At 42.9% G+C, this 23,234-nt stretch overlaps 1 protein-coding gene across 5 annotated transcripts in view; it reads right to left on the bottom strand.

The window, feature by feature from the left end:
* LOC309971598 (uncharacterized protein) overlaps positions 1-23,234 on the bottom strand; it is a 380,232-nt gene that overhangs the window by 181,064 nt on the left and 175,934 nt on the right. For all 5 annotated transcript variants that reach the window (XR_014326743.1, XR_014326744.1, XR_014326745.1 and 2 more), the window contains exon 3: positions 12,141-12,229. The gene's annotated coding sequence lies outside the window, so the exon portion shown is untranslated. The remainder of the gene's footprint in view (positions 1-12,140; positions 12,230-23,234) is intronic.

Genomic DNA, 23,234 nt, shown 5'->3' with positions numbered 1-23,234 from the left:
AGATTGGGTCCAAGCCATTCCAGGCACAGAGAATCGAACTACAGTGGGAACAGATACGGCAGGGAGGAGGCTTCTAGCAGTGGCACTCCAGTGACAGGATATAGGAGCAATGTGACGCAGCCAGTGTCCACACAGGGCTGAGCGCTGCACCCTCACCAGCTGCTCTTGGAATCACTACAACCATATCTTTGTGAAGGTCATGGAGGTGATATGGAAACAAAATTGCCCAGGAAATACCTTGGATGCCTAACCTAGTAGGTAGGCAGACAGGGACTCCATAAAGGTTTGAATCAGATAGAAATTGCCATGTCTTCCACCACCTGGCAGTCTATGATTCAATGACTTAGAGCCACTACTGAAGTTGGATATATTCCCAACAACAACTGTTTTCATAGTAAAATTGCACCATTGGATCACAATGCACATGAAGTAAACAGATGCACCTACATCTGCATTTAAGCTTCATATAGGGACCAAAAGTGAAGCAATCTTAAGGCAATGCACTTGGGTTTGAAATATATTTGTTTCTGGCTGATTGACTCTTTGAGGCTTTCTTTAGGAAGAACAAGAAAATGTTATTCTAATATCTCTTAGGACAATACAATCACACACCAGCTCTAGGCCCTGCTGGTTACCTTGGCAAGCTTCTGATATTTCCTTTGGCATTTCCATGACTGAATTAGGGGTGGACAAATTGAGATCCACATTTGGATCAATCCATATTTGGTTCAATGAAGGCTTAGGAGAATTAAAATGGAATCAATCCAGGTGGAGCAATAAATGATGGGACTTGAACTAAGCATACAATCTCTTCTAATAAAATTCTACTTTGCATTGCTTTAGTTAATAAGCAGGTTAAGCTAAATTGTATTTTTCCTAATGTGTGTTTATCATTTGTACTTTAATACAACTTCTTGTTATATTCTTTAACCTTTCATCCATTTATGACTTCTTAGAGTTTTTACGAATTTGGATAAAAATTTCACTGATTTTTGTCTGTCAGAGCCATCATAACCCCTTTTTTTTTTTTTAGTTTGAATTTTGTTACTGTTTGTGGAACAGAATTTTTTTAATTCCTCATATTCTCAAATTTATTGAACTTCTAAATAATTTCTTCTGTTGCCTTGTTAGGAAATTCTTGTTTCTACACTCTTAGAATAAAATGTGTTTTCTAATTTATTTATTTTATTTTTTATTATTTTATCCAGAGTGACTTTATTTTTGTTGTATAATATGAAGTATGAATCTAAATTACTTTTCTCCATATTATTACAAATTACCCCGACTCATTTTTTTAAATATTCTGCATTGTTTATGAGAGTTATTTATCTATTAAATTTATATCTAAAGAGAGTCAATGTTTTAGATCCTTTGTTTGTTCCACTGGTCCATATCTTATTTCCTAAAAGTATATTCTAATGTCGGATAAATTTGGTCAAGCATTTTTTATCATTTAAATTTCCGAATATCATTTGAAATCCTCACAAACTTATTTCCCATACCACTTTTAGTATAATTTTATTAACCTTAAACAAATATCACTACATTTGAAGTAGTTAATTTGAGTAAATACTTATGTTCAAAGATATTTATAATAGTGCCTTATAATCAGATAAAATTTACCTAAATATTAAATAGCAGTTGTAAAATTTATACCCTGATATTAAGTATCATAGCATCATTAAAATATTACAGAATAACTTGTAATAGCATGGACAAGGTTCTTAATATGAGCTTAAATAAAATTGGCAGAATACATTGTTCTTTATATACAATGACCCCAATTATAAAATAGGTGCTTAATATACACTACCAAATGTAAAACAGATAGCTAGTGGGAAGCAGCCGCATAGCACAGGGAGATCAGCTCGGTGCTTTGTGTCCACTTAGAGGGGTGGGATAGGGAGGGTGGGAGGAAGACGCAAGAGGGAGGAGATATGGGGATATATGTATATGTATAGCTGATTCACTTTGTTATAAAGCAGAAACTAACACAACATCGTAAAGCAATTATACTCCAATAAAGATGTTTAAAAAATTAATAAAATAAAATAAATAAATACATAAATTAATTAAATTAAATAGGTACTTATACCCATTCAATCATTTAATAGTTATTTATGAAACATCTACTATGGGCCAAGTGCTATTTGGAGTGTTGAGGTTACAGCAGTTGACAAAGCATTCACACAAACCCCTGCCTTCATGGTGCACCCTCGTGTGACTTCCCAGTGTGGGGAGCTGAAGCTGGCTCAAACCATCTCAAACATATTGTGAAATTTTCAGGAATTTGCAAGCCGATTGTTAAACACAACCATACTTGCAATTGACCACAGTGGGAGTATGCACTATGTGCATAGTGGGAGTATGCACAGGCCTCCTGCACTATCAGGAGGCCCTGATGTGCAGAGAGTAACACTGCACATCAGGGCCTCCACCCCACACAACCCTGCCCTGCAGAGCCAGTTATTAAACATTTACCAGAACACCACTGGGGGAGTCAAACAATGATGTAGATGACTAAGTCAAAGACACATATGGTAAGTTGGATGTAGGGTGTACTAAAGGGAAAATTAAAGGAGTGGGACAAGGAGTGTTCAGAGTTAGAGGAAGTATGGAGTTTTGGATAAGGTGACCAGCGCTCACTGAGAACGTGGCATTTAAGTAAAGACCTGAGGGGGCAGAGGGAGGAGGCTTAGTTAATCTTGAAACCTGTGGGCAGGTAGTTCCAAAACAGAGTTTGGAAGAGCAGCTAAGCCAAGCATGCCCACCGATCCACCAGACAAATCACTTCCAGTCCCTTAGGGAAGGGTAAGTAAGATGTGTAAAGGAAGGAAGAGAGTTGCCTAATTATCCAAAGAATGAAGCAGTCATTTTTTGAACAGACAGACATGGGGGTTGGGGAAAATCTGGTTCCTCCACTATAATTAGGGAGAGTCACTCAGGTAGAAGGGATTTCCAGAAGCAGAGGGTTCTGCTGGCTTCCCTGGAGAGCCCTTGATGTCCCCTGGTGGTGGAGCCAGGAGTCTTCTCACCTGGCCCTTGCGCACTGCTGCTTCCAAGCCATAACCTTTCCAGCAGACGGAAGTCATTCCCTGCATTCTAGCTGCGGTTCAGCCTCAGAAATGTGGGAGTTTCTCAAGTTGCTCTGCTTTGCTTTGAGCTTCCTTTAAGTTGCAAAATACTTTATTGGGCCCAAGGGTTCTGTGCTATGCTTTGGGCTTATTTTGTTTGTTTTTCAAGTTGTTGTTCTTAGGTTTCCTCTCTTTTCTTTTCTTTTTTTGCAGTGCTTTTTTTGGTGTCTCCTGAAAGTCTCTCCTTTGACATCTGACCTCTTGCTTTGAGTCTCTGGGCAATGTGGATTTCTCATGCATGATGCCAGTAAAGACAAGAACTAACATGAAAACCATTCTGTGTCTTAATCTTGTAGAGTTCCACTTTATAATATTGGGAGAAGCACTTAAAATTAAAATGCAATGATGAATGTTAGAGTGACTCACTTACAGCAGGCACTCAATACATATTTGCAGAATGTGAGAGTGTTTTGTAAACTTCGAGATGCCTTTAAAATCTTGGCTATTAATACCCCTTCTACAGTCCATAGCATGCCTCACCTCTGTGGGTAGCTACTGATGTACTTACCTATCCCCCCCAGTGAATGGGGAGTGCCTGGGCCATCAGAGGCAGGAGTCCAGCCCTTTCTCCTCATGGAATCCCCTACAGTCACCACTACGTCAAGAAGGAACAATAAAAGTAGCAACATCCATATATTAAAAGATCAGTAAATTACAGTCCTTGAGAGAATCCATAACATCTCAGCCACGAAACTGAGTTAATATTTGCCTGAGTAGCTCAACATTTTTTATTTTCTTTTGCCTAGCGAGGCATTTATGGCCTACCCTTCATGGAGCATTGCCACTGAGATTTTCATTTAGGGATCTTATTTCCAAGGGGAAAAAAATATAAACATCCCAAAGTGAAAATATCTAGTTGTATTTTATGAATTTGCATAACGGTCCATTTCCAGAACCTGGTAGATTGATTACCAAAGGAATGCACCAAAAGGGAATAAGTGCCATTTGGATTTGTTTGTACAATATTCAACGGCAAATCTGTCTTACCCAGCGGCTATAAAATTATCCCATTTTCTATAGAAACTTATTTTTCTAGCCACCATAATAATCACTTTTTCTAAATCAAATCATTGTATTTATTCAGACAAACCACTTTGGTTATTGAAATGACATAAAACATTCTGAACAACACTGAAACCCTGGCATAGAGTGAGCTCCAGGAAATTGAGGAGAGTAATAGGCTCCAAAGTTTACTTGTCTTGCAAATACTTTTTCTTCCTCCATCACTTAACATTTTCAGCCTGACACTACTTGATTGAACTCATGCAGATTCTATTCCTCTAAGGAAACAATTCACTTGGGCAGTGTGAACTCTGAAAGGTCACATCTTTTGGAGTTATCTGCCGCCAAAAAGAATGGCTTCCATTTATTTTTCAAGTTGAAAAAGTTTATTTTTTTCCTGTTCATGAAACTCAAAAGTGCCCAGAGTAATTTAACTCAGACTGACCAAACAGAAAAAGCACGTTTAAGCTGTGACAGGACCTGGAGTGTCTGAGTCTGGAAGGAGAATTATTTGAAATTTTCTTTCAAAAGCCAGGCTTCCAAACGATGGATTTTGTCTCAAAACCTGAGCTTCTCTTTTCTACTGCAATTTCTAAGGCAAGAACCTTAAGATAGAAAGGCCAGAATCCTCTTAGAATGGATAACTAAGGTAAGCTGCATAAAGATGAGACCAGTGGTTTCCATACCTTTCTGATTGGACATTCCTATCAGTCTAATAAAAAAAGATGGGAACCATTACCTCTATTCACAGGTAGCTGGATGTCATCGTTGAAGTTCTGAAGTTAATGATGGGTATGAAATTGCAAACCAAATACCATCACCAGAATTTACAAAAGAAATTTCTGGGAAGTGGCTCTATTCTTAACCTAAAAGCCTGACCAAGGATCAAAGGACTCAGAAAGTGGGGAAAAGGACAGCAAGCTGGGTGCACGTCTTTGTGGAGAGCTGGGGACCCCACGTGGAGAGGGGCAGATGGCGCTGCTCCTTCCCTCCAGCCTTGAAATGCTTCCCAAAGTAGGAGGCAAGAGGTGTGCAAGATGGATGAAGCTAAGGGAGGGCCAGCCCATTCCTGAGGATTTCTAGGGCCAGAAGCCATGATGCTTCCTAGAGACCAGATGTGTGTCACTGAAGAGAAAGAGACAGGGTGGCAGGAGTGGGTTTCTGTCCAAAGAGCCACCAAGAATCTACTGAATCCTAGGTGCTAAGGAAGGAGGTCCGAGCAACCACCTGGAATAAAGATGCATCTGTCTTGATTAGAAAGAGACTTCCAGCCAGGACTCTCCGAGGAGCTCTCAGTGGTGTCACCAAAAGAAAAATCCACTTTTACCACCTTCTAGACTCAGAAAGAACAAAGCCCCTGGCTGTGGAGCAGCTGCCTCACCCCTGATCTCTCCTTGGTCCTTCTCCCTCCCTCCTCCAAAACAGCACCTAGAAAATGGGAGAGATGGGGCAGAAGCTAACCACACTGTCTCCCTGAAACAAGTCCCAACATGGAAAGGGGTCAGAAATCTTGACTTCTAATATTATTAGAATATTAGAATATACTGAGTATATTCTAATATATATATATATATATATATATATATACACTAAAATATACTGACATATACTAGTATATACTATTATATACTCAGTATATTAGGATATACTAAGGATATTTGGAATAATACCCTCAGTTGAAGGAGTTCTGAATTGAGCTGTGTTTTCGGATTGGAGCCTCAGGCGTCCTCTCTGCTACCTAAAGCAGGGCTGGTGCTTGGTGGATGTACATTGGCACAACCATTCAGGCTGGCAAAAGCTGCTACCCCCACACCAGATGACCTAGCTTCCTCCAAGACCCCAAGTTTAGACCATCTAATCTGTACATCCTTAAGCAGGTACAAAGAAACAGTCAAATCCTGATGTGCCGGAAGCAACGCAATGATTAAATAAGCAGCTGTCACCACGCATGCTGGAAGCTCCCTTTCAGGCATTTGTGACACTACATCTTTGACTGAAGGATCCACATATTAAATGTTATCCAGGCCTAATGTTTTTCTTTACATGAAGGCAATACCGATCGCTAGGTTATCCTGAGCACCCCTGGGTGCATGCAGCACCACACTGGAGACCACTGAACCCCACCCTAGACGTTAGCAACCACACTGTGACCCAGCAGAGCCTATCACAGCCTGGCGCTTGTCTTCAGGCTGAGCCTCCAAATTATCCCAGCCCCTCCTGCAGCTCTGCACACCTGGAGCACTACGTGGACCTGACCTTCACAGGTTCCAAGATCATCTCCGGCAGGGCTCCCTGCCATTTTAGGGCGCCCTACACCTCATCAGGCCAAAGCAGTCATTTATTCCACAGATGCACACTCTGCCCCCCACCCCACCCTCAGGCCCTCTCTGCCCTGTTCCTCGTGGGTCCTCTTTAAGTTAGTAAAATCACTATTTTTGCCTACCTTCCGAATAATACAAGGATATTGGAACACATCACTTCTGATTTCTACCTTTCTATCTACCATGTTATTGGTTTTTACCATTTTAATTGCACCTTATTTTTAAGACTTCCAGAATTTGTCTTTTTTGTTTTTATCAATGCTCTTTTTTATTTCCCAATATACTTGCCACCATTTTTTAGTCACTATTATTCCTGGCAACTGACTTTTACCTCAGGTTCAATTTTCACCTTATTTACTATCTTTTAGTAGCTACTTCTTGGTGACTTTCTAAGGGAAAAAATTTCTGAGTCCCTGTTTTTCTGAAAATGTCACCATCCCTTTGTTTTGGCATTAATTGTTGTGATGAAGAATCTTCTGTTAATATATTGTCTTTGTGAGAAAGGTTTTGATTCTTTTCTTTCATGTTCTCCAGTCTTAATGGATCGAGTATGGTTAGTTCTATTTACAAACATTCTTCTCAGAACTCCTGTGGTTCTTAGAAATGAAAACTTATTTTTCTTGAAATCTGAAAGATTCTCAGTCATTATCTCTTGAAATATTGCCAGTCCTTCATTTCATTTATTTACTCACTCTTTCTGGGACCCACATTTCAAGGAATCAGCTCCTTATATCCTCCCTGTCTCTTAGCTGATGGCTCTACACCTCTTCCTTTCTCTGTTGCATTTTATCTGACTTCTTCAGAACTACCTTCCAATTGGCTAATTCTTCTTCTGGGTGCGTACTGTGCTTTCTCCTGCCCGTTGAGTTCTTACTTTCAATGACTATATTTTTCACCTAAAGAACCTCTACATGGCTGTCTTAAATCCCTGTCCACACTGACTAGTCCTTTTATTATGGTTTTCATTCATTCCCTTCTCTCTTTAATATTCTGAAATATACTTAGACCATTGATTTTTCAGATTAATGTACTCCTTCCAGTTTGGAAGGTGCTGATTCTATTTCACGTGTTGACGCTCGCTCATTGTGGTTCATTTTCTTGGGTGGTTAGTTTCTAATTCTGATTGTCAGCTCATCTTCAAAGAGGCTGTTTTTTCTGCGGGAGTCCCATGACCCCTGAGTTGTGAAAGTTTCCCCAGCAATAATTTCACATTTGCTCCTGCTGAAAATATAGGGCTTTAGTGGTCCTGAACGGTTATTTTAATTTCTCCACTTGGAATTCCCACTCCAGGCTGGTAGTACAAATTTGGATTGCACATCTGTGTGTGCACAGAGCTGGCATTTCAATTTTTCACGGGTGACTTTCCTCTTCTCCCTCCTGCAGACTGCAAAATGTTTTTTCACAGAAGTCTCGAGGATGTTAGTTTCTATTAAATGGAAGGGACAGCTCTTTGAGGCTCAAGGCTTTATGCAGGGGTTATTTCTAGCTGCCTCCCTCCAGGATATTCCAATCCCATCTCCCAATCTACACAAGGGTGAGACCCCCAGCCTCCCCCTCAAAGGTTTCAGACCATCAAGCTTCTTCATTGGACACACGAAGATTTCACTTTTTCCTTTTTTTCCTAAGGTTAGCTAAGTGTCAAAATTAGTTTTAGTTCTATGACACAAATGAACTTATCTACGAAATAGGAACAGACTCACAGACATAGAGAACAGACTTGTGGTTGCCAAGGTGGGGGGGTAGGGAAGGGAAGGACTGGGAGTTTGGGATTAGCAGATGTAAACTATTATATATAGAATGGATAAACAACAAGGTCCTACTGTATAGCACAAGAAACTATATTCAATATCCTGTGATAAACCATAATGGAAAAGAATATGAAAAAGAATGTATAGATATGTATAACTGAGTCACTTTGCTGTACAGCAGAAATTAAACACAACATTGTAAACTGACTATACTTCAATAAAAAAAATTTAATTAGTTTTAGTTCTATCTTATGAGACATAGAGTGCGCTTCTCAATTTTCTTACCATATATCCTACACACACACACACACACACACACACACACACACACACACACACACACACACACTGCCTGCTGCCTGACTAACTCCTGCTGCCCTCCAGGCCCTAGTTGAGATGCATGTTCTCCAGGAAGCTTTCTCTGACCTCCCCTCCTCTAGACAGCAGGAAGAATCCTTGCCATGTGCCCCCAGGCCTCAATACTCTTACCTATCAGACCATTTGTCACCAATTCCTAGGACTCTGAGACCCTTGAGGCCAGGATTGAGTCTTCTTCCCCATTTAAGCCCAGCAGCTAGGCCAGAGCTTAGCTAGAACTAGACACTCTACACGTGCTGTGATCATGTCCTACATGCTGGACGCTGTCCTGGAGGATGAAGGTAGGCAGCACAGTTAGACAGAACCCAGGGTCTTAATGAGAGAGCAGACCCTCCTCATGTCCCCATGTGACCCAATCTTGACCCCAGGTAGTACACTTCCTACAATAATTTGCTTCCAGGTCTTTCCCCCATGAATTGTGAGTTAGGTGTGTAGATAAGAGAAGTGGCCAACATTTGTTGAGTATTTCTCATGTTCCTGGTCCTAGTCTAGGGATTTTTATATTTTAATCTCACCAATCCTTACAAAAACCCTATGAAGTAGGTCTACTACCCATATTGCAGAAGACGAAACTAAGTCGCTAAGTGGTTAAGACTCTCACATAAGGTCACAGAGCTAATGAGGGTCCTTCAGTCCAGGTCTGATGGTTCTGACCCCTACATACTCCTCTCACTTCCCTCAGTCTCTTGCCTCCTATTCCTCTGTGTCCCTGACGCTCAACTCAGTGACTGGAGCAACCAGGAGCTGAAAGTGCCTGTGGGGCAGAGGATGAGGTGAGGGATGCAGATGCTGCTAAGAATGAGCACAGGGACAGTGTCTGGATATTCAGTTGTGAACCTCCAGCAGCATCAGTATCTCCTGGGAGCTGGCTGGAAATGCAAGTTCATGGGCCATACCCAAACCTACTCAATCAGAATCTGCATTTTTACAAAACCCCTGTGTGAGTCACATCACATTTCAGTCTGAGAAGCACTGACCTGGAGGTAATCTAGATTTTGTACCTGAGAAATTTGGAGTCAGGTGGGTGTGTGGTTGAGAGGGTGATAGGTCTGGGAGCAGAACTCGAGGTGACCCTTCTCCCTTCCCCCATAACCACCTCTCACGGACAAGAAAGGTTCCCCTCTCAAGGGATCCACAGGCCAAATGTTAATTAACCCTGTCTGTTCCCTGTCATAAGGACCCCCCCCCCCCCACCAAGCTGAGCACTCCTGAGGCCCCTGAGGCCTTTCTTTATATCCCTGGCAAAGACAGGCTTGTTCCTCGCTCTGCCCAGACACCCACTGCAGGCAGAGAACTTTCTGAGGATAGTGCTGGGTTACAGACCCCCTCCCTGGCCTTCCTGGGCCTGGATTTTCCTTCCTATGTTGCACTGGATTCCAAGGCCCCTCCTGTGGCTCTGCATTTGAGAAGAGAGCTGGGCCATGAGGAGGGGTCCCATGTTAGGCAACTCGGGCCATAACAAAGTACACAGACATTCATTTCTCACAGCTCCGGAGGCTAGAAATCCAAGATAAAGGTGTTGGCAAGTTTGGCTTCCCCCGATTGCCATTTCCTTGGCGTGTAGACAGCAAGCATCCTCTTGCCCTGTCCTCTCCCGGCCTTTTCTCTGTGCCTGGGCATCCCTGGTGGCTCTTCCTCTTCTTATAAGGATCGGGGCCCATCTTGATGGCCTCATTTAACCTTAATCACCTCTTTCAAGGTCCTATCTCCAAATAGAGTCACATTCTAGGGTACTGGGGATAGGGCTTTAACATAGGAATTGGGGGACCGAATTCATCCTATAGCAGGTTTCCTGCTTGCCACAGAGGTAGGGAGTCTGAAAAGTCATTTTTCTTCTACGTGCTGGGCTCCACAGTGACAATTCTTCCTGATGTTTTACCTGCTCTAGCCTTGCAGGGCTTGCTCAGAGGGAAGTGAGATGGGTGAGGAATGTGGAGAAGAGAGGAAAATGCATGAGCATATAAATGTGTTTTCTCTTCTGTCATACCCAGAGTTTTTCACTGAGAAAGTCCCTGGTAGCCTGACTCTCCTTCTCGGGTGTGTGTTTGCAGCTGCTGCCGCCGCAGAACAAGACCTCCTCTTTAGCTCAGGGCAAAACTCAGCCCTTTTTGTTGTTTTTAAGCTAGAATGCTTATTCTGACCCCATGTGCAGTCCACCAGCTGAAATTCAAACGCCCATGAAAAATCGTCCCAAACACACATTTTTAAAACCCACTGTCCGTAAGTCCCCAGAGAGGACCTGTGACCACTCTGGAAATTCCTCAGTCTACTAGGCTCTCAATTTGGCTTGAATGTGGGAGGAAGGGGTAATAATTTATTTTTGAAAAGATTTTGAAGTCTTCAGATACGGCCCCTGGCTAGTGGAAAGTCTGAAAGTCATTTGCATTTCCTTAATGCTCAAAGATCTGATGATCAGGAGACGCTTATATCAAGATTTTTGTTTTGATTTCTCCCCATTTTCTATGCTCTTTATTAGCAACTCACTGTTAGAATGTACAGTGACCCAGAGGAGATTCAAAATGACTGAAGTTAAACACTGAAGCAAATTAACATAGATACAGACAAGCTGAGGAGATTAGAGGTTTTAAAAAAAAAAGTGTAACTGTATCTGGAGAGAAGAGAAGACCCGACATAGCCTTCTGGCTTAAGGAAACACCTTCACTACTTGAGTTGCCCCAGTGACATCTGTGAATCTCCAAGAAGGAAACCAAGACAATCACGTGAAGTCATTCCCAGGTGGCGATGGAACAGAAACTCCCCAGGCAAGCAGAAGGCAGCGGAGATGAAGGCCCACCTTTGGCCCAAGACTTGTCTCTGAGGATGTGAAAAGGGGCCAGGCCGCTGTTCTGATAGGAATTTTCTCCCTCACGCAAAGGTAGACCTTCTCAGTAAGTTACCCCCCTTCTGTCTCTAATGTAATTGTAGGATTTGATCAGACATGTATAGAAAAGGAGGGAAATATCACCAGATTGTGTCAGACTTTACAAGTAAGCAGAGAACAGTGTCAGGACGTACCCCCCACCCTCGCCCCGCCCCGGGGACATGCCGGGAGAGCTCTCTTCTCTTCCCCATGGTTTTCCTTGTTCATTAGAAAGCTACCCCTTCCTTCCTTTTCCTTTTACCTCTTCCTTTGATGACTGCTATGCTCCCAGACAACTCTACTCTTAAAATGGGCTGCTGGAGGAATGACCTTGCACCAACAGCTTGCTGTGCTGAATCAAACCTAAACTGGGAATCCATGGACACTCTCTCCTTAGTCACTGGGGAAGCTAAGGGCCCAGCCTCATCAGGGTCTCCAATTCCAAACAGAGTGTTCTGGTCACACTTGGAGGTCAAGGCTTGTATGCATTTGCCAGAGGAATTAGATTATGATGCTTTCCCCAAGATCTATGTATTTCCATGAATTTAGAACGGTACAGAGGGGGTTTGGAGGAGGGAAAGACCTGGGAAAATGAGCTCTTTTCCCCCTTCACTGAGGTTCAGCAATATAAAAAAGGAGCTGGTGCATGGAGATGCCTACCCAAGGTCAGGCTGCTGGAACGAACAAGGGAAATTACCTTATGAACGAGGACATTGAGGGCAGTGTCATAACATCCAGCCTCTAAGGGATCCCATTTGACACAACACATTGGCAGTATGGGTGTGCCTAGAGGGAAAAAATATGTCTTTTGGTTAAAAAAAAAATAGTAAAAATAACCTTTCAAAATTCAGGCAGATTGCCTTTGAGACACCCCTTAATGATGGATCCAAAGTGATGGCATTGAAGGACATGAGCCTGCACTGCCAAAGAAAGAGGGAAGCCCTAGCGTCCTTGGGGAAAAGGTGCAGTGTCTTTGCTGTATTTTTAATGGAGACAGCAGTAATTTGATCACAATAGCTGCTGGAGAGTTGGGTTAAGCTCACTTCAAGTACAGGTCTGAATCCCCAACACCCACACCAGATAAGCTGTGAGGACAGCCTGGCCTGACACCAAAGTCAAGGGTATGCTCCCACTTGGAATTCCTGAGAACGTCTGTGGAGAGGAGTCCCAGGGCAACACTAGAACTCTTGCTGCAAAGGGGATTAGGAGGAGGGGAGCATGCCATTGTAAAGGAACCCAGTGTTTATGGGACAGAAATGTAAATGGAACCGCCTTTGTCCTTTGGAGCTGATAAAGTGTGAGATTTGCTGGTTCGGTTATAAAGATATTGTTCTAACCAGGCCACTCCTTGTTACTCTTCTGTCCTTAGTGATATGGCCCTGGATCCCTGGATGCCAGTGTTAAGGCAATGAATGTTGAGCCTATTGTATTAAGTTCTCATATGGCTATTATGGGGATGCCTGATAGGCCAGGTGGTTACATAAGGTTTCCCCTAAACAGGGTGCCGGTGGCTGGCAGTCCTGATGTCAATAATTGGGAGAAAGAGTTTATCAGAAAGGAAATAGGAACTTCCTGTCTCTACTAAGACAGACCGATAAGGGACCTCTGCATCTCACTGAACTCACTGCATTCTGGACTTGGGAGCGTTAAAGACTACATGTGGGCTTCTGGTTGGAAAGCAGAAACAGAGCCCAACATTTAGAGGAAAACAGAAGCTTACAGGCAGAGGTTCTCTGAGCATCCAGAACTGGGAAGCCAGACCACCCAACTTCATGCTACTCTTCATATCTGTCTTCCCTACATTATCCCTGACACCAGCAAAGCCTTGTCTACATGGCATGGCCTTGCCTCAGCTTTGTTGCTAGGGAAGGGGCGTATGTCTCCAGTTAAACTTGTGTTGTTCAGGGGCATGGAGTCCTCTCAAAGAAACCCAAAGGCAAAGGAGAATCTCAGTAATCAGGGCATGGACTGTTGCCCCTTGATTCTCCCTCCATGGTCAACTTTGGAGGAGCTTTGTTTGACCTCAAGGAAACTTCAATCTCCCTTCAACCAAGACTAGAATTAACAAGATGAGAGGCAAGAGAAAGAACTGAAAGCACCTTTAGTGGTGTGGGGGAAGCCGGGTACTTGGGTTTGCTGTTCAAGTTGACAACAGTATAGCCAACTTAGCCATCCTGGGAAGCTGGATGCTGGAGAGGAGCTCCAGGAGCTCCAGTTCATCGAGCCAGCCATACGGGAAACATACCTAGCGTGTTGTCTGGATAATCTCATATTTGATTTCTTGAGTGGAATTCTTTTGGGACCACTGTTGGGTGTGTGGGCTTGGGAATTTGAGGAATAAACAGTGAAGCCAAATATTTCAGCAGAATTTCTCAGAGGCACCAAAAAATGTAATAGAGTTCAGGAACTGAAAATATACTTTAGCTGCATAACGGTACATAGGGTTTTTTGTCGCTGGGGAGCATAGAACATAGAGTGAGAGGGGATGCAGGATGCAAATCAATAGAACATACATTGTGTACTCTTTTTTTGTCTGGTTTATTTCACTCAGTATAATAGTTTTTAGATTCACACATGTTGCCTGTATCAGTTGTTTGTTTTTATTGCTAAGCGTAACCCACTGTATGTATATACTACAGATTGTTTATCCATTAACCTGCTGATGGGCACTTAGATGTTTCCAGTTTGGGGCTACTACAAATAAAGTTTCTATAAACATTTACGTACAAACTTTTGTATGAAAGTTTGCTTTCATTTCTCTTGGGTAAATATACAGGAGTGGAATGAATGGATTACATTAGAAGTATATATTTAACTTTTTAAGAAACTGACAAACTACTTTCCAAAGTGTAGAAGAGTTCCATTTCCTCCATATTCCTGTCAACACTTGGTATATTCAGTCTTTGTCATTTTAGTCATTCAAATAGGTATGAAGCTGTATCTCTTAGTGGTTTTAATTTGCATTTCCCCAAGATGTTAAGCATCTTCTAATGTGCTTATTTGCCATCCTTAAACCTTTTGTGGTGAAATGTCTGTTCAAATCTTTTGCCCATTGAGGTGTTGGTTTTTTTTCCTTATTATTGATTTTTAAGAGTTATTTACATATTCAGGATGTAAGTCCTTTTTTGCATATTTGATTTGCAAATATTTTCTCTCAGACTGTAGTTTGTCTTTTCATGCCATTAACAATACCTTTTTAAGATCAGAAGTTTTAATTTTCAGAAGTTGAATTCATCCATTTTTTCCTTTATGGATTGGTATGGTACCTTAATTTTTTGTTGTTGTTGTTTTACTCTATTCTTAAAGAATTTCTCCTATGTTTTTGACTAGAAGATTTAGAGTTTTAGATTTTATGTTTAGGTCTATGATCCATTTTGATTCAAGCTTTTATATATGATATAAGACATGAATCAAAATTCATTTTATTTTGCATATGGATATACCTTGTTCCAGCACCATTTGTTGAAAAGACTATACTTTCCCTACTGAAATGCCTTTGTCCCTTTCTTGAAAATCAATTGTACATACGTGTGTGTGCTTATTTCTTGACTCTTAATTCTGTTCTATTGACCTATTTGTCTATCTTGATGCCACTATCACACTGTTTTGATTACTGAAGCTTTATAAAAAGTCTTTAAATCAGATACTATTGGTTCTCCAACTTTGTTCATTTTTTTCAAAGTTGTTTTGTCTATTCCAGGTATTTTGAGTTTTTACGTGAATTTTACAATCAACTTATCAATTTCCTCAAAAAAAGCCTGCTGAGATTTTTATCAGGATTCCATTGACTATAGATTAATTTGAGGAGAATTGACATCTAAATAATATTGAGTCTTCTGATTCATAAACAATGTATATCACTCAATTTATTTAGGTTTTATCCAGTTTTTCTAAACAACATTTTTTTTCTTAGTGTAGATAGCGGTCTTTCACAATTTTTGGCAGATTTATCTCTGTTTCATAATTTGGTGCTATTGTAAGTGGTATTGTTTTTTAATTTTAACTGCTGATTTTTGTTTGTATATAGAAATGAAATTGATTTCTGTATATTGATCTTGTGTCCTGCAACCTTGCTCAACTCACATATTAGTTCTAATAGCTTTTTTGTAGATTCCATGAGATTTTCTACATAGGCAATCATGATGTCCTAAAATAAAGACAGTTTTGCTTTTTTCTTTCATATATGGATAATTTTATTTCTGTTTCCTGCTTTATTTCATTGGCTAGAACTTCAAGTACAATGAATAAAATGGTGATGGTGAGAGATGATGTCTTTGTCTGTATTTTTTTTTAGAGGAAAGGGGGCACTTTGTAAGTCTTGAAACCAACAAAAATCACTGCCTATGATGGTTAATTCTTGGGACTGATTATTTAATTTCAGATACAGAATTTAGGGAAGGTTGGGTTCTCTCCAGCACCCTTGAAGGCTAGGCGACTATAGGTTACACGACCTGGGGTCATTGTATAGCTAAGATTTATGTACTTGCTATAATCCAGCCAGAAAGCTGAGGGCCACGGTTGGATAAGACATGGGTTCAGTTGAGCACCTGTAACTGCTGGATTCTCACTTTAAACACATTCCTATGCCTTACAATCTCATGGTGAGATTGGTGTTTCTTTTGGTCCTAAGCAAACATGTGAGGAAGATCTGCCTAATCAGAGTAAGGTTTTCTTTCTCCTAAAAATCTCTTCCTTAAACTCATTTAGCTTTGGGGTACTTCCTAATCTTGCGATGTCTTTTCTCAGCCAATCTCACAAAGAGATTAATCTACTCCTCTTTCTAGTTCTTCCTCTCCAGCTCACTACGCAACACAATATAGCCTGGCTACAAAAGAAGACTACCCCCTCTGCCCCTGCAACCATGTCCGTCCACAGTTCAGGACACAGCCCTTACCTGCAAGTTAAGATCTATCCCAGCACTGACACCAAGCCTGGCCTAAAACAAGAAACATTCCCAATCCAGTCTCCAGAGGGTTCAGCCTCAGGTCTTACTCACAGTACCATTGCCCTGACCCTGAATTCTTGCTTCACTCTTTGTGTTTAGATCTCTGTCTCATTACCCTCTAGGATGCTCATGGCTTGTAACTGCCACATGTCTGGAAGGTGGGGTGAGAGGAACTGGGAATACTAATAGAGCTCAGGGCTTGAAAACCCATCCCCAATAGAGAAAGGAGAGAAGGAGAGAAAGAGAAGAAGACTAGCATTTCTTTAGTATAGTATATCATACTAACTACAAAAGAGGCCCTGGAGTCCCATCGCATGAGTTCCAATCTGGCTCCACTAAGTACTACCAGCTTGATCATGAGAAAGTTACTCACCTCTCTTAGAATCTTACAGATTCCTCATCTGTAAAATGGGGGCAATAATAGTTTTGAGTATTAACTGAAATTATTATGTTAAGTGTTAAGCAGAATTATTTGCACATAGTAAGTACCTAACAGACCTTCACTATTGTTGTTATCATCATCATCATTACTGTGTTCACAACAACTTGCCCATCCTTGTCCTAGTTGCTTGGTCTTCATTATCTCATAAGGCCTCACAGGTCTGTGAGACAGGGGTCACAATTGGGCCTGTCTCCTTAAGTACCACAAGCCTGACCTTGGCGCAGGCTGCAGTCAGCAGAAGGTGCATCTCTGCCTGCAGGGTGAGCTTGAAAGACAAGAGAGAGCCCAGAAGCTGAAGAACCCAGAGCCAAGGGGTCATCTGAGAAGAGAGACACATGGAAAAAGCCATAATCTGGGGGAGACAGTTCAGAGCTTGAGAGAGGGGCCAGGTTGTGTAAAGGTGCATCCCAGGGCAAACGAGTTGCCCGCACTGAAGCTGGACTCCATCCCTCCTGAATCCCCCACTCCTTGACATCGTATCCAATAAGCTGCCTAGTGCCAAGAGTCATTACGGCAAGTGTCCTGGCTATCCCTCACATTATATGTGGTGTTGCTACTGCTGTTTTCCAGCCTCTTTTTCTTTTCAGCTTCAATGTCCCATGCATTCTCTTACCCAACACCCTCTCATTCAATAGCCACGTGTTAAAGCCATATGAGACAACAGCCATGAGTTAAAGTCATGCCTGAGCTAGGCATGCAGGATGCAAAAATTAAAAATAAGCAAATAGACTCAAAGATTTAATAAGCAAATAAACACAAGCTCCTACTTTTGTGGAGCTCAGAGTCTAGTGAGGGAGACAGACAAACACAAGTAAAATGATGAAACCATGGGATTAACTACATAGGAAAGGGATATACAAAGTCCTATGAAATTAATAATAGCACCCCTAACTCTACCTGGGTGAGTTAAAAATTGGCCCTTTAACTATATTCCCTATTAGATAGTAAGTTCTTTAGGGAGAGGGGAAGTTGAAGGGTGAGCAGGTCCTGGCTCCATTTATTTCTGAATTCTCCATAGCTAACTCAGGACCTGGCATAGAGCCACAGTTAAAGATGGATTTGAAACTGACTTTGACTTTTCCATTTCCTCCAGTCTTATCTATTCTGTATACTGCTGCCAGGTTTTTCCCAAAGCATAGGGCAAATACCATGCAATTCTCCCACAGTGAGCTTTCAACTGCATCTTCAGAATTAAGAGCATTTTCCTTAGTCCTGTGGATTGCTTTGGTAATTTTTTTTTTTTTTTTTTTGCGGTACGTGGGCCTCTCACTGTTGTGGCCTCTCCCGTTGCGGAGCACAGGCACCAGACACGCAGGCTCAGTGGCCATGGCTCACAGGCCTAGCCGCTCCGCGGCATGTGGGATCTTCCCAGACCAGGGCACGAACCCGTGTCCCCTGCATCGGCAGGCGGACTCTCAACCACTGCGCCACCAGGGAAGCCCCGCTTCGGTATTTTTGACGGCCAGCAACAGAAGACAACTGTGGCTCATGAAAGCAGAAATGTTTTGCACTAGAAGGCTATGGACGAAAAGACAACCCTCAGAATGGGAGAAAATATTTGCAAACGAAGCAACGGACAAAGGATTAATCTCCAAAATATACAAACAGCTCATGGAGCTCAATATCAAAAAGCAGACAACCCAATTAAAAAACGGGCAGAAGGGCTTCCCTGGTGGCGCAGTGGTTGATAGTCCGCCTGCTGATGCAGGGGACACGGGTTCGTGCTCCGGTCCGGGAAGATCCCGCATGCCGTGGAGCGGCTGGGCCCGTGAGCCATGGCCGCTGAGCCTGCGCGTCCGGAGCCTGTGCTCCGCAACGGGAGAGGCCACAACAGTGAAAGGCCCGCGTACCGAAAAAAACAAAACAAACAAAAAAAAACGGGCAGAAGACCTAAATAGACATTTCACCAAAGAAGACATACAGATGGCCAGAAGGCACATGAAAAGATGCTCAACATCACTAATTATTAGAGAAATGCAAATCAGAACTACAATGAGGCATCACCTCACACGGGTCAGAACGGCCATCATCAAAAAATCTACAAACAATAAATGCTAGAGAGGGTGTGGAGAAAAGGGAACCCTTCTGCACTGTTGGTGGGAATGTAAATTGATACAGCCACTATGGAGAACAGTATGGAGGTTCCTTAAAGAACTAAAAATAGAACTACCATACGACCCAGCAATCCCACTGCTGGGCACATACCTTGAGAAAACCATAATTCAAAAGGACACATGTACCCCAATGTTCATTGCAGCTCTATTTACAATAGCCAAGACATGGAAACAGCCTAACTGTCCAATGACAGGTGAATGAATAAAGATGTGGTACATATATACAATGGAATATTACTCAGCCATAAAAAGAAACGAAATTGGGTCATTTGTAGTGAGATGGATGGACCTAGAGTCTGTCATACAGAGTGAAGTAAGCCAGAAAGAGAAAAACAAATATCATATATTAATGCATATATGTGGAATCTAGAAAAATGGTACAGATGAACCTATTTGCAGGGCAGGAATAGAGACATAGATGTAGAGAACGGACATGTGAACGCTGTGGGGGAAGGGGAGGGTGGAACGAACTGGGAGATTAGGACTGACATATATACACTGCCATGCGTAAAATAGCTAGCTAGCGGGAACATGCTATAAGGCACAGGAAGCTCAGCTCGGTGCTCTGTGATGACCTAGATGGGTAGGATGGGAGGGAGGTCCAAGAGGGAGGGGATATAGGTATACAGATAGCTGATTCACTTCACTATAGAGCAGAAACTAACACAACATTGTAAAGCAATTATACTACAATAATAATTTTTAAAAGGCTATGAAAAGCTCAGAGAATAGAAATAGACGTCGAAGGACCAGACTTTCAAATGGATGGTTCTGGATGGTTCTGGGATGCGGAGAGAGTGAATTGGTAGCCTGTGCCTTCAGAGTGCAGCCCTTGGGGTAAATGAAAGACCAATGACTCATACTTCCAGTTTATTCACACATCAAAAGTTCTAGAAGAGAACGTTGGATCGGCCTGGCATGGGTACCTCCTCCTTCATTGGTCAGCAGAGATGGGGTGGGTCAGGACACCTTGAATATCAGTCCCGCTAGAAAGCTACCCAATGGAGAGAGAGACAGCTGTAAACCCAAAACTGAGGCACTGGTACCAGAAGAAAAGATGGATGCCAGGTAGGCAAAGCCAAAAACAAACAAAAATCAAACTGAACAATGAAAACAAGCGAAAAAGTAATCACTTTTGGCCACTAACAGGGTCAAAAAATCTCCAAAAGTAGGTACAAGTGAGTTTTCTCAGACACTTCCCTCTTTCATATACTGTGTGCTCCCATCAAACAGGCCCCTTTCCGATTCAGGAACCACCAGACTCACATATGTGCAAACATGTAGTTTCTACTCCCTGGATCTGTGCAAGCCTGGCAGCTTCTGGTCACTCACAGTCAGCCAGCTCAGATGTCACCCTTGCACGGCCTGTCTAAAGCACTCTGGTCATTCTGCAGCCAGACATCCTGACTGCCTGCTAGAGAACTGTTGGACCGTCCACTCCACAGGGCAGCAAGGGCTCTTTCTTCATCTCTACACCCTGGTTCCTAATCCGGGCTCTGCAACTGCATTTAAGCTCAGAGAGAGCTGAGCTAACACCACCTCCTGGCACAGCAAATAGAGTGACATTCCGAACCCAGGATGGTCTCCTCAGGGAAAGCAGGCACAGCTTCTCCCATTTCCCTCCACCCTGCAACCCTGAGAAGGGAAGGTGGACAGGATCACTTCCAAACCACAAAGCAAGTGTTTTCCATTTTTGCTTCTTTGTGCCTCATTCAGCCTTATAAACTCACTTGAAAATGACCAGCGTCTAAAACTAATAGCACTCATTTCTGTAGGTAATCTTACATTCTTCAATAGCTCAATGTTACATATAAATACATTATTTTTAAATAATTCTAATCATTTATCTAAATTCTGGTGCCAAGAGCAAGTACTATGGCCAGGGTGCATGGCAGAACAATGTGTACAAGGCAGCCCAGGTCAGGGAATATGCCACATGCCATCAGACCAGAGCTGGGGACTTCGCTTCCAAGGTCTACTCTGATGCTGACTCCTTGTGTGACCTAGATCCTCCCTGAGGCTCCACTTTTCCCAGGATAGAATGAGGGTCTCTCACCAAGAAGACTCCTTGGCAGGAAGACAGAGGGCTTGGAGCCAGCTACACCCGAGTGTAAATCATGGCTCTCTCCTCTACCAGCTTTGTGACCCGAATAATTACCTAATTCAGTCCTTCCCAGACTCCACTGATCATCAGAAACTCCTGGTGAACTCTTGGAAACTAAAGATATTTTGACCCCAGAAATGTTGATTCAGGATATCTGGAAAGAAGCCCAGAAATCCATATTTTCCAAAAGCTTCCAGGTGACGCTGATGATCAGCGGGTTTGGTAATCGTTCTCTCAGTTACTATGAACTTCTGTTTCCTCATCTGTAAAATGGGGATGGGAACTGTGCCTCCCTTGTAGACTTGGTAAGAGGGCTCAGGAGATAATGTGTGCACATTTCTTGGCACACAACAGTGCACTCCTGCAACCAGTCAGTCAGTGGGGGTGACTGAGCGCCTGTCCTATGCCAGATACCAAGTCAGGCACTGGACACAGAGTGTGAGCGTGATGAGTGTGTTCCTGGCCCCATGGAGACCGTGTGCGGGGGCAGGGAGACAGCAGCACACAAGGAAACCTACAGGAATAACTCTCGTTTGATGTCTCATACTCTGGGTCTGCCACTAAACCCCACCTGGTGACCATCACCATGGGGGTGGCCAGGGTGTAGAGGCCCCCGGACATACGTGAATCTAGAGAACAGGTGGAGCTGGAGAGGCAGAGAAAAGACCTCGTTCTGAGTGGGGATCTAGCCTGATGCTGATGCTGCTGGAGATGAAAAGGGTCAAGTGCCTGGTGGGGAAGCAGGGGCTGTGTGGGAAGAATTCACTTGGAGTTTCCGGATGATAGGGAAGTTGGGATGTCAGACGTGGTATCTTGAGGGCAAGAAAAACGGACCCAGGCCCTCCATTCTACTGTCATTCCCCACGTTGAGTGAGTCGAGCTCTGGTGAGGGAAGAAGCTCCTCTGGGATCACTTTTGGTCACAGACAGAGCAATGGAGCGGGGATGACTCAGGATAGGCTTCCAGCTCTACTGGGAACCCTCCACTTCCTGGAAAAGCCAACCCATCGTGTACTTCATCCTTCATGAGTGTGCAATAGGAGAGAGGGGCAAAGACTTGGGATGGGGGCTTAAAGCTTAATTGGTAAAGTTTAGAAAAATTTAAAAGAATAAAGAGGTTCTAAAGGGGGAAAATGAGCTATGAAAGGGTAATAATTAAAGGATGTTTATTTGTTCATTTGTTTAAAGCAGGATGGAGCTATAGGGTTGCTCTATTTTGAAAACAAAATGTCAATGCCTAGGCCCAAAGCCGATGGATCAGAAACCAGCTCTAGGCAACAAATTCTGCGCACCCAGGTAGCAAGATGAACCAGCAAAAGGTCAACTGTCCCTAAAATGCAAAAAAGCTTAGAGAAGGAGCTGGGACCAATTTGAGAGGCTGCAAAGGGTCACGTGCACCTGTGTAGCAGCCTGCGATGAGCAAAGACACCTTGTGTTATGTTGGCAAGGGTGACAGGTTCCAGCTCAGGACCTGAAGGTTTTAAGGAAGATTTGACAAGTAATTCACATTTAGCATGCTGGTATCTTTGAGCACCTGTAGGTTCAGTGAGCTGTCTGGGGCACATAGAATCGAAGGACACACATGCTGTAACGAAAGAATGAAAGAAGGACGCTGGGGTGGGTGACACCCCTGATCAGTGCTGACTCATCTGTACTGGCGCCTCAAGTCAGTTTCATCACTCAGGGACAGTGTTGTCATGGATAGCCAGACTAATCGCAACATATAATTTCGTAAAGCATGAACTAGAATGACTTTCCACTGCCCCCATCTTAAAGATGGAGAGTGGCAGGCTAAGGTGTGGGTTCAAGCCCCAGTGAAGACTGAGGTGCGATTCCAAAGCTTCCATCCTGGGTCCTGTGTGCTGCACCCCTGTCCACATCGGAGGGGCTCATGCACCTGCAGCAGCCCTGTGTCAGCTGGCGAGCCCGTGCCAATGGAAGGGCCATAAGAGCACTGCAGGGGACCACCCTTCTAGATGAACATGAGGGCCTGGGGAGAGGGGTCAAGTTCAGGCATTTCCTCACTCTTCCAGACAGCAAACCTCACTCTGATCAGAATGATTCCCTGTAGGACAGAATGTTTACCCTAATTCATGATTTGCAAACAACTAGGCTTTAATAAAATGCATTTAAAGCTAGAAGTGTCCAGAACAGAATCGAGTGTGTCTTTGAAGACACTTTTGGATT

This window comes from Leucopleurus acutus (genome assembly GCF_964270905.1).
Source record: "Leucopleurus acutus genome assembly, chromosome: 14".
Taxonomy (NCBI): Eukaryota; Metazoa; Chordata; class Mammalia; order Artiodactyla; family Delphinidae; genus Leucopleurus; species Leucopleurus acutus.
Note: the sequence above shows the minus strand (reverse complement) of the source record. Positions and strands in the feature narration are given on the sequence as shown.